This window comes from Vicia villosa, unplaced genomic scaffold (genome assembly GCF_029867415.1).
Source record: "Vicia villosa cultivar HV-30 ecotype Madison, WI unplaced genomic scaffold, Vvil1.0 ctg.004915F_1_1, whole genome shotgun sequence".
NCBI classification, from domain to species: domain Eukaryota; kingdom Viridiplantae; phylum Streptophyta; class Magnoliopsida; order Fabales; family Fabaceae; genus Vicia; species Vicia villosa.
The window spans coordinates 1-14,914 of record NW_026706540.1 but is presented as its reverse complement, the minus strand read 5'-3'; positions in this window follow the sequence as shown (position 1 = coordinate 14,914).

The window sequence follows — 14,914 nt, the reverse complement described above, 5'->3', positions numbered from 1 at the left end:
AATATCCTCTTCAAGATGTATACTGGGGAAAGTCTTCCTAACATTCATTTCAAGAGTTGAATCCATGATCAGTTCATCCCCAACATAGTTCAACTGAAGCCATGATCAGTTAACTTGTAACAATTATTCAATCAGGGGCAATCTTCTTCAGCAATCCCCAAGCACAATTTATCAGTCCTTCTCAAAGGATCATTTGTTTGATACAATTATTAGTGTGACCAGAAGTTTGTTCAAGCATCTTCTTTCCAAGCGGATTTTTTAGAGTTCCCGTGTTGAGGAATCAAAGCTCCAATCTTGCCTCACAAAAGAGTCAATCTCAGTTGTCATAAATAACTACATTTCATTGAGCATTTATCATGCATAGAAAAAAATTCAACATCATGCATAGAAACAAATTCATGCTCATTTATATTTTTACAAGTCTTGTTGTTTTCAACATCTTACCTTGAGATCAAAGTCCAACTTACTTGGCATTGACCTTTAATATTATTCAATCACGCTTTACTTTTGATTGATCTTTATTTTCCATCATGTTTTACCCTTGATGTTGTTCAATCATGTTTTACTCTTGATGACCTTTGATATTGTCCAATCATGTTTTACTCTTGATTGTCTTTGATGATGTTCAATCATGTTTTAGTCTTGATTGCCTATGATGTTATCCAATCCTGGTTTACTCTTGATTTCTTTTAATACTATTCAATCATGTTTTAGTCTTGATTGCCTATGATGTTAGCCAATCATGGTTTACTCTTGATTGCTTTTGATACTATTCAATCATGTTTTAGTCTTGATTGCCTATGATGATGTTCAATCATGGTTTTACTCTTGAATACCTCTGTCAATTTATACTCCTTTCCAAATTCATTCATGTTTTACTCTTGAATTATTTCTGATGTGGGTTCCAGAGATTTTTCCTTCTGAACGTCTCTGTTGATTTCCTGTCCAAAGTTCCTTTCACGTTTTACTCTAGAAAGCTTCTGTTGACTGTTTCTTTCTTTTGTGAAGTCCGATTCTATTCCTGGATGACGCATACCTTTTCCCCAACGGAGTCTGTTTACTTCTCCCCTGTGGTGTCCTGTTTCCATCTCGTGGAAATCATATGCATTCATAATCATAAGCATTACATTGCATCTCAGGTTCAAAAATTGTGTTTTTATATATATTTAAGTCTCTTCAATCACGTCGAAACGAAGATTTCCAATCTTCACATCTCCGGATAGAAGAAACTTAAATAGGGGCATCTGTTGCACCCCAATTTTTGACCTCTGAGATCCCATCATTTTCTAAGTGTTATGATCATTATTGTTATACCCCAAAATTCGCCCGCGTTCTTTTTTTTCAAAAAAAGAAGTCAACAGACTTCTATCTAAAAATTTGAAGTTTTATACAATCTTGGATTTTTATTTCATAAATATCCTGATTTTATGAATACTCAATTTTTAGAATTTTTTATACAGTATTTTGGTTCGCTGTTAAATTTATTCTTACATAAACGCCAAATACTGTTTATCACTTCATACATTGTTTATTTCAGATTTATTTTCAGATAAATAATGCTGACGCAGTTGGTACAGAATTAAAATTTGCAGGCGCGGAGTCCGGGTTTCAGATTATACTGCTAGTTACCAGTCAAACACGCTATCAGCGCAATTCTCCGTGTTTGTACCATCAGTCAAATCAATTTTTCGCACTTCAAATTTCCAAGATTTTGTTCTAGAAGTCTTCTGATAATCACGTGATCAACAGAGACTCAACACTGCATAAAAATCAGGTACGCCTAACTGTCTCCTACACAAACAGTCCCTAACTAGGGTTTTTGTTTTTTTCAGGAGAACGAGTTTTTGAGACCTCAAATGGATTTCATGGATCTCCATATATATCAAAGTACCACCAGGCAAATTTTCAAACTTCGATTCGCTCGGACGCACAGTCAACAGCTCAAACAGTCAACAGACGACCAGTTTGACCAAAAACTCAACAGACAGTCAAAAATGCAATTTTTTATCAACATCCATATTTTGTCAAAAGATTCATCATGTGATCAATGGTTGATCATAATTCATCAAGAAAAGTTCAGAAATTGACAAAACTCAAAATTGCAAAATTAGAGTTTTTTACCTAAAAGTCAACTGAACTTTGACCAGCCATAACTCTCTCATAATTTATCAGAAAAATTCCAACCAAAGCTCATTCAAAAGGAAATTCAATTCTCTACAACTTTGATGTTGGGCCCAAGGTCAAGAAATGCTTCCGCCTAAGAGATATAAGCCAAAACATTACAGGTCATTTTGAAAGTCAACAAAAAGCAGTTTTTTGTCAAAGCCAATATCATCAAGATAACTTCTCCAAATGCAAAAACGCTTCCAAAGTGGCTTGTAGAGGACATCTTGGGCTTTCCAAAAAGTAAAAGAACACTTTAATAGGATCAAAATTGAGGGAGATATGCCTTGATGAAGTTGACCTTTTTTGGAAAAATGCATGAAACAAGTAATGACCAAAATTTGATTTTTTTTCAAAAAGGCCAATTCTTTTGTGATTCAATCTTGATTCTCATATGTTTAAAGATATTCACAACATATCCATGATTCATGACATTTTTATTTCATTTTAATTAAATTTTATTTATTTAAAGTTTAATTAAAGTGAGATAATTCAAAGATATTATCAAAGATGCTTATGGTTGCCAATCAAGACCAATTCAAGATGCTTAAAGATATTATTGCAAGATTGAAGAGAATAACACTTGAGTGTTTTAACCATGGTTAAAGAAATGCACTCATTGAAAGAATATTCCATTCTTTTTCCACAAAATCAATCATGACAATTTCCACTTGCAAGGCTTTATGATCATATCTCTTTGCCTATAAATAGAGCTTCATTTTCTTCATTCAAGGAGAGGAAAAAAAGGGGGAGGAACACAAAGAACAACAACAATCACCACAAAGTCATAGCTTAAGTTTATATTTTTGCAAAAGTTTCAAGAAACTTGTAAAAATCAAGGCTCATTCAAATAGCCACTTTCAATCAATTTCAATCACTCTATTCCACTCTTGGGACATCATAGAGTAAGTACAATGTAATTTTTAATATGTAGTAGTGTTAGGAGTTCATGAATTAAAAACTCCATATTTATGCATATTTTCAATTTCTCAAAAAAAATGTTTTAATTTTAGTTTTAAGTTGATAAAATGTTTATTTAATTTTAAACATAAAAATATTTTATTTCTTTTCATAATTAATTAATTTTGCTTAATTAATTAGTAATTATGTAAATATTGCTTTTTAATTATTTTCAACCAATCAAAAACCTTCAAAAATATTTTCCTTTTAGATTTAGGTTTATATTTTTTATAATCTAATTTTTGACATATAAAATAATATTTTTCTTGTTAAGTTTAATTATTTGTATAATTATTTGTTTAATTAGCTTGTTAATTAACTTAAAATCAATTCCAAAAAAATCACAAAAAAAATGAATTAAGTTTAATTTGTTTTATATTTATTTTTGTATATTATTTGATATTATTTCTTATCTTTTTTTTTTTGTCCCGAATTGGAATAAAAGATCAAATATGGCAGAGATTGTATGCAGTTGATTTAAGACTTTTGGAAATTTATCGTGTAGTCGCTATGATTCTATCAAGCTTCTGATAAATTTTCATTAACTTTAAATCCGAGATCATCATTCACTCACCATCGATCTTCACTAACATCGTGAATATACTTGACTAGCTTCAAGATGATTCACGTGCTAACATAATAACAATTGACTTTAATTTCCGCATTTTATTATATTGTTCTTTATATTTCTTGCTTTATGCTTTATTTTATTATTTATTATTTATGTTTCTGTTATTTTTTCTTTGTCCACTTGGACATATTATTTATATTTCTGTTATTTTTTCTTTGTCCATTTGGACATATTATTTATGTTTCTGTTATTTTTTCTTTGTCCACTTGGACATATTATTTATATTTCTGTTATTTTTTCTTTGTCCATTTGGACATATTATTTATGTTTCTGTTATTTTTTCTTTGTCCATTTGGACATATTATTTATGTTTCTGTTATTTTTTCTTTGTCCATTTGGACATATTATTTATATTTCTGTTATTTTTTCTTTGTCCATTTGGACATATTATTTATATTTCTGCTATTTTTTCTTTGTCCATTTGGACATATTATTTATATTTCTGCTATTTTTCTTTGTCCACTTGGACATATTATTTATGTTTCCGCTATTTTCTCTTTGTCCATTTGGACATATTATTTATGCTTCCGCTATTTTTTCTTTGTCCATTTGGACGCATTGTTTATGTTTCCGTCATCTTCACTTCTTCTATGTTTAAATCAAAAGTGAGCTAAGCAATTAAGAGCCCATGGATAACCATGGATACAAAGGGTGCTTAAAACCTTCCCTTTGTATAACCAACCCCCCGAACCCAAAATCTGTCAAAAGGTCTTTCCTGTTCTTTTATGCCTTTCCTAAATGTTGGATAAAATAAAAGTCGGTGGCGACTCTTGCAAAAATATAAAAAAAAATCAAAAAAAGAAAGAGCAAGGAGTCAGTTCGCCTCAAAAAACCGAGTGACAAGAAGGCTTCAGTTTGCGCCGCGCAACAGCTAGGTCGCGCCGCGAACCCTCTGGCAGAAGCAAACCCTCATAATTTCCAACAATGTTCGCGCCGCTAACTGATGTTTGCGCCGCCAACCTCTGGAAGTGGCAAGTCTCTAAGGATTCCCAATATGTTCGCGCCGCGAACCCCTGTACGCGCCGCGTACTGAAGGCAGAATCAAAACCCCTAAAAACCTGCATAGTTCGCGCCGCGCAGCCCCGTTCGCGCCGCGACGCGCGCGAGAACTGAGTTCTCAGCTCTGCTTCACACAAGAAACCCATGGTTCAAAACCATCTAAAACCATCCTAACCTGTTCTAGATCATATTAAAGCATAGAAACAACCTATAGATGATATATTTATGGGTTATAAGCACTTATTCATGAACATTGATGAATTTGGTCCAAGACCTAGATTTCTCTATGAAATCCCTAATATCCAAACTTATGATTTCTCATCCACAATCAAATCTATAAGTTTCTAACTAGAACCCACCTCGATTATGAGTCGTTGATGTCGAAGATGAGTCGATTCGGCGGAGAAAATGATGAAGATCCAAGCTTTCTTCTCCTTTCTCTTCTTGCTCCTCCTTCTCTCTACTTCTTCTCTCTAACTTTCTCTTTTGTTGCAAAATGAAGAAGAAAAACCAAAAAGGAAAAGATATAAGAAAATATCTTTAGTTACACTACTAACTAAATGTCCAAAAGTATCTCTAATGTACCAATTTATAAAACCTCAGTGTCAGCTAATAACATTATAGCATTTAATTTAATACGGGGTATTACAGTCTTTTGTGTTTTAAGTCACCCATGTATCTTTTGATACCATGTGGTAGACTGATTGTTAATTGACTGTTTGTCAAGTTATTGTTATCACTCTTAAAGCTTTTAGGCATTGAGTTAAGTATTGTTCTTGGTTGAAGCTTTTAAGAAAAACCAAGTATTTTGTATTTGAAGTGTAATCTTCTAAAATGGATTGTTCTTGATATAGTCATTGGGATTAAGACTGTTTGATATCACTGAGATGATTTAGGATGTGAGATGCCGATTTCTCATATCTAGATGTCAATTTCTAGGTAGAAGTTGCACGGTGTAGTGATTAGGAGATAAGATGTAAACTGAAATTGTTTAGGCTTTGAACTAATACTATTATAGTTGATTTCTTTCCAAGCTTGGTAGCCCCTAGGTTATGTGTTGTTGCACTAAATTGAGTTAAGAATTCTCTATATTGTTTATCATTCTGCAATTTTAATTTAGTATCAATTTCAATGTGATATGTCTGGTCTGTTTCCAGGTGTTGTAACATCTGTCTTGAAATCATGTGTTGTTGAGAATGTGAGTACAAGGTTACACTCAAAGATGTTTTTGATTTATGGCAAACTCAAATGAGCATTCAAACAACAAGGAGGAATCAGAAAAGCAAAGCATTTGATCACTCATGAAAGCACAAGGTGATCCACTATGCATATAAGTCGACTCAACACAAGCTGGACATGAAAAATGCAGAAAATCAGCAGTTAGGTCGACCTACTGTCAACCTAGGTCGACCTAAAATGAAGGAAAATCCATATACCTCTGCTAGGTCGACTCACAGACCATTTAGGTCGACTCAAAATGAAGAAATCTTCATATCAGTCTGCTAGGTCGACCTACATGGCAACTAGGTCGACCTAATCTGTGAAGATGTCCCCAGAATGCATCAGAAGAGGATTCTGGTCGACCTACTCCTTCAACAGGTCGACCTAACTGGGAGCAAAATTCTGCAAGCTCTGTTAGGTCGACCTAAGCACTACAAGTGGTCGACCTAACTGATCAAGAAAGTTCAAAAATCAGTTTTTCTTGGTTCTAACTGTTATGCAATCATATATATTGTGCAAGGGTAATTATTCAAGCAACACCAACGACTGAAAGATACACAAACGCTTCTCATCTTCGTTCTTCATCATCTCCAACACAATTACACATAATCATTCTTGCGTTGCGGGTTAGTGATGAGTTCGATAACGTCCATGGAACGGAATTGAAGATTCCTAGTGGGTGAAGGTTTGTGGGGTTTGTTGGTGAATAAAATCTGCGGGTTTTGTCCTCCACGACGGGTGGTTCTTGGGGGTTTTTATCAAGAGGCGTTCATTGAGGATTCGGCTGAGTGTAACGATTGAGGAACGGGGAGTTCAAGGAATCAAGACACTGCAGAAGGGAATCAAAGTGAAGCTCTTGGATAACCTTGATCTTGTTCAAGATTAAGGGGGAAGAAGATTCAAAGGATCGACATAATTGGTTTATCGTTTATCGCTTTGTTATCTTCTTTGTATATACTACTTTCAACATTAATGAAAGATTACCCAATTTCAATTTGGAATTGGGGGCAGACGTAGTCGTAGCGAGGACGATCGACGAACTGCCTAAACAAATATCGTGTTCTTGTCGCTTTTACTTTCTCTTTTACTTTCTGTTCATAATTGGTTATAAGTGCAAAATTGATCAACGATTCAAGTGTTAAAATTGTGAATTAAAATTCTGCACAAACATCACAATTCACCACAACTTGAATCACTATCAATTTGAACCTATCACCAAGTGTTTGTGTTTTTGCTTAATCCAATCTTACTGCATTGCAAATCAAAGTTGTCAATCTAGAAGTTAATTGGATTTCAGTTGTTAAACGTATTGGTTAGCTATCATATTACTTCACCATCAATTCCACTTACTATTTGGTTTTGAAACACATACGACCTTTGCAATAGCGGTCCAGAATAGACGCAAGTCGATTCAGAACCGCTTTCGCTCAAGTCTGTAGAAAAATCTGTAAAAACTTAGTGAGATCTATTCACCCCCCCTCTAGATCTATAGGCCAGCGTCTAACAAGTGGCATCAAGAGCTCTGGTTTATTCCGTGCTACGTGAAACACTTATTGGAAAGATGGCTTCTGGACCTAAAGGGGCTCATAATAGAGCTCCAGTTTTCAACGGAGAAAACTACGGCTATTGGAAGGATTGTATGTGTGTCCATATCAATGCAATTGATAGGAACATCTGGACAGCTATTGTCAATGGTCCATTTCAGATCACTATGACAAATGCAGCTGGTGCAGTTGTTCCAAAACCAGAAGATACTTGGAATGCTGAAGATGAAAAGAGATATGCATACGATTGGAAAGCGAGAAACATTCTAATCTCAGCTCTAGGAGTTGATGAATACTATCGCGTTTCCCATTGTAGATCAGCTAAAGCTATGTGGGACACATTGCAAGTTTCCCACGAGGGAACGGATGATGTCAAACTAGCTAGGATCAATACGTTAACTCAAGAGTTCGAACTCTTCCACATGGAAGATGGTGAATCCATCGAAAACATGCAGAAGAGATTCGTTCATCTGAAAAATCGGTTAAATTCTCTTGATAGACCTGTTTCCAATGCAGTTGCTACTAACAAAATCTTAAGATGTTTGAACAGGGAATGGCAACCCAAAGTTACAGCAATAAAGGAAGCAAATGATCTAAACACTTTAGATATCACAACTCTATTTGGTAAACTAGAGGAACATGAACAACACCTTAAATGCCTTGACATGCATGAGAAAAGGACAAAGAAAGAAAAGAACATGGAGAAAGAGGTAGAGAAGAAGTCAATAGCTCTAAAAGCTTCGAGCTCCAAGACCTCAAAACGAGAGCCAAAGGATAGTGACACAAGTGATGACGAAGACTCCGATGATGAGGAAATGGGACTGTTTGTGCGAAGATACAACAAATATCTAAAGAAAAATGGAGCAAAACATTCCGACAAAGGCAAAAGATCGTATACTCCTTTATATAGTAAATACACTTTTGTACCAAAAGTATCAACTAGCAAAACTCCATATTCTCATCATATTACCTGTCATTATTGTTGCAAAAAGGGACATACCATTGAAAAATGCAAATTTAGGAGAATTTTAGTTCCTAAAGGAGTATTTCAATGGTTGCCTAAGTGCAACAAATTGTGTACTCACTACCAAGGACCCAATGAAAATTGGGGACCTCCCTCTTTAAATTAATCTTGCAGGAAAAGTGTCTTGACATTGCCGAAAGGTTGTGGTTCCTTGATAGCGGATGTTCAAGACACATGACTGGAGACCTATCTCTTTTCGTTGAGTTTCAAGCAAAGAAAAAGGGGTATGTCACCTATGGAGATAACAATCGGGGAGCCATACTTGGTAAAGGAAGTGTAGGTAACCCTTCTACCACTACTATAACTGATGTGCTGCTAGTAGAAGGTCTTAAACATAATCTTTTAAGTATAAGTCAATTGTGTGACAAAGATTTTAAAGTAATGTTTACAAATTCTGGCTGCACAATAGAACATACTAAGAAAAGAGACATTATGTTTAAGGGCTTAAGAGTAAACAACATCTACATGCTAAAGCTGATGAGGGCATATTCCTTGGTTACTCACAATCTAGCAAAGCATATCTGATATATAATAAGAGATTACTTATAGTAGAAGAGTCAGTACACGTGTCTTTTGATGAATCTTATGCAAAATATGTCGAGAAAGGTCTTTCATTTAATGGTGCAGGTCCGTCCACTGAAGACATTGTCAAGGATAAGGAAGACGAGAATGAAAGTATTGTAAAGAAAGATGCTGAGAGAGAGAAAGATGAGTCTCACTATGAAAATGAAAAAGAAAGCATCTCAAACAATGAAGAACTTCCCAAGGCCTGGACAAATGTGAAAGACCATCCAATTGACAATATAATAGGAGACATCTCAAGGGGCGTTACAACACGCTCAAAGACAAGTAACTTCTGCCATCATTTTGCTTTTGTTTCACAAGTTGAGCCGAAAAACGCTAAGGATGCATTACTTGATGAGCATTGGCTAATGGCCATGCAAGAAGAATTAAACCAATTTAAACGGAATGATGTTTGGGACTTAGTCCCTCATCCGGGAGATCATCAAGTAATAGGCACTAGATGGGTTTTTCGTAACAAACTTGATGAAAACGGTGTTATTACTAGAAACAAAGCTAGATTAGTTGCCCAAGGTTACAATCAAGAGGAAGGTATTGATTATGAAGAGACATACGCTCCTGTAGCACGTCTCGAAGCTATTCGCCTCTTACTTGCTTATGCTTGTTCTAAAGACTTCAAACTATTCCAAATGGATGTTAAGAGTGCCTTTCTAAATGGCTATATAAATGAAGAAGTCTATGTTGCTCAGCCACCCGGCTTTGAGAATTACATGTATCCAACTCATGTTTATAAGCTGAAACGTGCTCTATACGGTCTTAAACAAGCCCCTCGGGCTTGGTACGAACGTTTGAGCAAATTTCTCCTTAGTCAAGGGTACTCTAGAGGTAAAGTTGATACTACTCTCTTTATTAAAAGAAAAGATAAGGATATTCTCTTAGTCCAAATTTATGTAGATGATATTATATTTGGGTCCACTAATGCAAAACTTGTCAAAGACTTTTCTAAGCTTATGCAGAGTGAATTTGAGATGAGTCTCATGGGTGAGCTAAATTTCTTCCTTGGCCTACAAATCAAGCAACTCAGTCATGGAACGTTTGTGAATCAAACTAAATATTGTACGGAGCTGCTCAAAAGATTTGGAATGAGTGAAGCAAAGGAAATTGACACACCTATGGCAACAAATACAAATCTAGACAAAGATGAGAAAGGTAAAGAGGTTGACGTGAAATTATACCGAGGTATGATAGGTTCACTATTGTATCTTACTGCCTCAAGACCAGACATCATGTTTAGTGTGTGTATGTGTGCAAGATATCAATCTTGTCCAAAAGAATCTCACTTGAAAGCTGTCAAAAGAATTCTGCGATACTTACGTGGAACTACTACATATGGCCTATGGTATCCAAAAGGAAATGAGTGTCATTTGGTAGGATTCTCCGATTCAGATTTTGCTGGCTGCAAATCCGATAGAAAAAGCACTAGTGGAACGTGTCATCTATTCTCAAACTCATTAATAAGTTGGCATAGTAAGAAACAAGTATCGGTTGCATTATCCACTGCTGAGGCAGAATATGTAGCTGCTGGAAGCTGCTGTGCACAAATATTATGGCTCAAGCAACAACTTCTTGACTTTGGTATTAAGCTAGATCACATACCTATCATGTGCGACAACACAAGCGCCATAAACTTGAGTAAAAATCCTGTCTTACACTCACGTACCAAACACATTGAAATAAGGCATCACTTTCTACGAGATCATGTAGAAAAAGGAGACGTTACTTTTGAACATGTAGAAAGCAAGAAGCAACTAGCTGACATCTTCACCAAACCACTAGCAACGGAGCAATATTTCAACATTCGTAGGGAATTAGGGATACTTGATATCTCTAATTTGGGATAATTACGTTTGTTTTCTCTTAATATTATTTCTTTACTTTATGTATATATCTATTTGTCTTGCTAACATTTTTTTTAGCATAAAGGTAGTTCATCATCAAGCCAGGCGTCATATTGAAAAAGCGGTAACGTAATTGTTGTTCACTTCCAAAAATATTATTGATACTATAATATGCTATCAATTAATATGCTTATAGTGACCTCATGCATAAAAACTGCTCCTGCTCACATATGTGTCTCATTCTACCATTAACTACCTTTTACCTACTACACTATACATGCTAGCATTATTATCTATGGTTCTCTTGTTACTCTTCTATTCTCCTGTTTTCTCTTTTTGATGTTGACAAAGGGGGAGATAGATGCTGGATGTACGGGGGAGCTTTGTTGAGAGATTGCCCTGTTGAAAGATAGATGCTGGATGTACGGGGGAGCTCTGTTGAGTCCTTGTCACTTACTACCAAAGCTTTTGACTATTGGTTTGCCATCATCAAAAAGGGGGAGTATGTGAGTACAAGGTTACACTCAAAGATGTTTTTGATTTATGGCAAACTCAAATGAGCATTCAAACAACAAGGAGGAATCAGAAAAGCAAAGCATTTGATCACTCATGAAAGCACAAGGTGATCCACTATGCATATAAGTCGACTCAACACAAGCTGGACATGAAAAATGCAGAAAATCAGCAGTTAGGTCGACCTACTGTCAACCTAGGTCGACCTAAAATGAAGGAAAATCCATATACCTCTGCTAGGTCGACTCACAGACCATTTAGGTCGACTCAAAATGAAGAAATCTTCATATCAGTCTGCTAGGTCGACCTACATGGCAACTAGGTCGACCTAATCTGTGAAGATGTCCCCAGAATGCATCAGAAGAGGATTCTGGTCGACCTACTCCTTCAACAGGTCGACCTAACTGGGAGCAAAATTCTGCAAGCTCTGTTAGGTCGACCTAAGCACTACAAGTGGTCGACCTAACTGATCAAGAAAGTTCAAAAATCAGTTTTTCTTGGTTCTAACTGTTATGCAATCATATATATTGTGCAAGGGTAATTATTCAAGCAACACCAACGACTGAAAGATACACAAACGCTTCTCATCTTCGTTCTTCATCATCTCCAACACAATTACACATAATCATTCTTGCGTTGCGGGTTAGTGATGAGTTCGATAACGTCCATGGAACGGAATTGAAGATTCCTAGTGGGTGAAGGTTTGTGGGGTTTGTTGGTGAATAAAATCTGCGGGTTTTGTCCTCCACGACGGGTGGTTCTTGGGGGTTTTTATCAAGAGGCGTTCATTGAGGATTCGGCTGAGTGTAACGATTGAGGAACGGGGAGTTCAAGGAATCAAGACACTGCAGAAGGGAATCAAAGTGAAGCTCTTGGATAACCTTGATCTTGTTCAAGATTAAGGGGGAAGAAGATTCAAAGGATCGACATAATTGGTTTATCGTTTATCGCTTTGTTATCTTCTTTGTATATACTACTTTCAACATTAATGAAAGATTACCCAATTTCAATTTGGAATTGGGGGCAGACGTAGTCGTAGCGAGGACGATCGACGAACTGCCTAAACAAATATCGTGTTCTTGTCGCTTTTACTTTCTCTTTTACTTTCTGTTCATAATTGGTTATAAGTGCAAAATTGATCAACGATTCAAGTGTTAAAATTGTGAATTAAAATTCTGCACAAACATCACAATTCACCACAACTTGAATCACTATCAATTTGAACCTATCACCAAGTGTTTGTGTTTTTGCTTAATCCAATCTTACTGCATTGCAAATCAAAGTTGTCAATCTAGAAGTTAATTGGATTTCAGTTGTTAAACGTATTGGTTAGCTATCATATTACTTCACCATCAATTCCACTTACTATTTGGTTTTGAAACACATACGACCTTTGCAATAGCGGTCCAGAATAGACGCAAGTCGATTCAGAACCGCTTTCGCTCAAGTCTGTAGAAAAATCTGTAAAAACTTAGTGAGATCTATTCACCCCCCCTTTAGATCTATAGGCCAGCGTCTAACAGAGACATCCGTGTTAGCATGTGGCGTAAGTGCCATAATTTCAATTGGCATCAGAGCAGACACCATGTGTGTTTATTGGGTGAGCTTCATGGAGATATTTTTCTGGTACTATTTATCTTTTGGAAAGCTAGAGTGACAACATTCTGGAAATCAATGACCAGTAGAATATTAAAGTTTGTTAGGTTGGAAGAATCTTGGTGTTAAGAAGACAGAAGTGACGAGTCTGAAGTGAGTCTCTATAACCTTGAAGTTGTTAATACCATAATCAATGGAATTAATAAGTTTTTGTTCCATACTCTATCACTTGTATTGTGGCTAAAGATACTTGGGAATTTTTCAAGTCCACTCATAAAAGCACATCTAAGTCTGTTTGGAAGGAAAAAATTCAGATGTGAGGCTGATAAAAAAGAAGTACTCTGGTCTCTAATCAAGAGGTTTGACATGAAAGTGACAAGCTATTGAAGGAAAAAAACAAGAGCATTCTTTGTGTTTCTAACTCTGTAGGAACTTGTGTTCTGATCTCTCATGAAGGGTTTCTTATTGCTATTATGTTCCTTGGAAGGCAATTTGTGGAGAATGAACTAAATGTCTAGACAAATGTCTAGAACATCTGTTATAAATAAATCTATGATACTCAAGATAAAGCTGGAGGTAAAATCCAATTAATATTAAAAAATTTAATAATATGAGTGTGAAGAAAACCTTGGATTCTTTGTGGAGTAAAATGCCCTACTTATCTCAAAGAATAACTGTATGGTTTGTTTTATTTCTTGGGTTAAATGAGGGATGTGTTCCTCATTTCATATTTACCAAGGATGTTACTGGCTTGAGTGGAAGATGGACTTCTAATGTAATCTTCTATATTGAAGAATTATCTCATGATGAGCTGGCTGTTTATTCAAAAGATATGTGCTTCAAGAATAAAAGGGGTTGTCAACCATGAAGGGAATATGAGGTGACCATTTCTCATCTTATGTCTTAAGAGAATGAAGGGTTTCTACCATCTATTACTTGCAGAGTAAAGTAACTCTATATGATGATCAAGTCTTTGAGGATATCTCAGATCAATTGGAGGAATTTCCTCAAAAGGGGAGATGATTCGAAGCCTAGAAGAAAGCGAGTTTTGAAGCTATTATTAGCAAAGAGAAAACTCAAGTGACAAAAGGCTATTTTCATCAAACGTCTAAATGTCTCAACATTGTGCTAGATATCAGGCTACTCAAGCTATAAGCAGATGCTTGCACTGAAGATATCTCTTCTATGATAAGTTGATCTTAACAGGTTTTTTGTTCGTCTTTATTTGACTTCTCTAAGGTCAAAATCAATATTGATTAACCAAGCAGTGGTTAAAACTCAAGGAAGTAATAACTGCCTAATTTATCATACCTATCTTAGATCTTCAACTAAGATAATTAGTATTTTGACTCTGACTGCTCCAGACACTTGACTGCAGTAAGAGTGTTACTGGTGGTTTGTTTAGTCTCATTCTATCAACTGTTATTATTGTTGATGATACTGAAAATGAAATTAAGGGCATTGATGGATGAAGATTACTGGATGAAGTATCTAAGTCTTAGTAACGATCTTCTTACTAAATGACTGATGACTATTGTGATAAACATAAGTCAGTTATGTGATAAGGGTCGGAAGGTATATTTCATCAAGAAAGAATGTCTTATTTCTAATGAGATGTATGGAGTTCTTATGAGAATTTTAAAACAATTTCTATTTGTGGTCACCACAAGTATTTAATGTGTCTGGTCTATTTTCAAATGTTGTAACATCTGTCTTGACTTCATGTGTTGTTGAGACAAATGTGTTAGCATGCGTTGTAACTGCCAGAATTTCACTCCCAGAGTAGAAAATTTGATCGAACTGGATAAACAATTTAACTAAAAATCTTAAATTTTCAGCATAA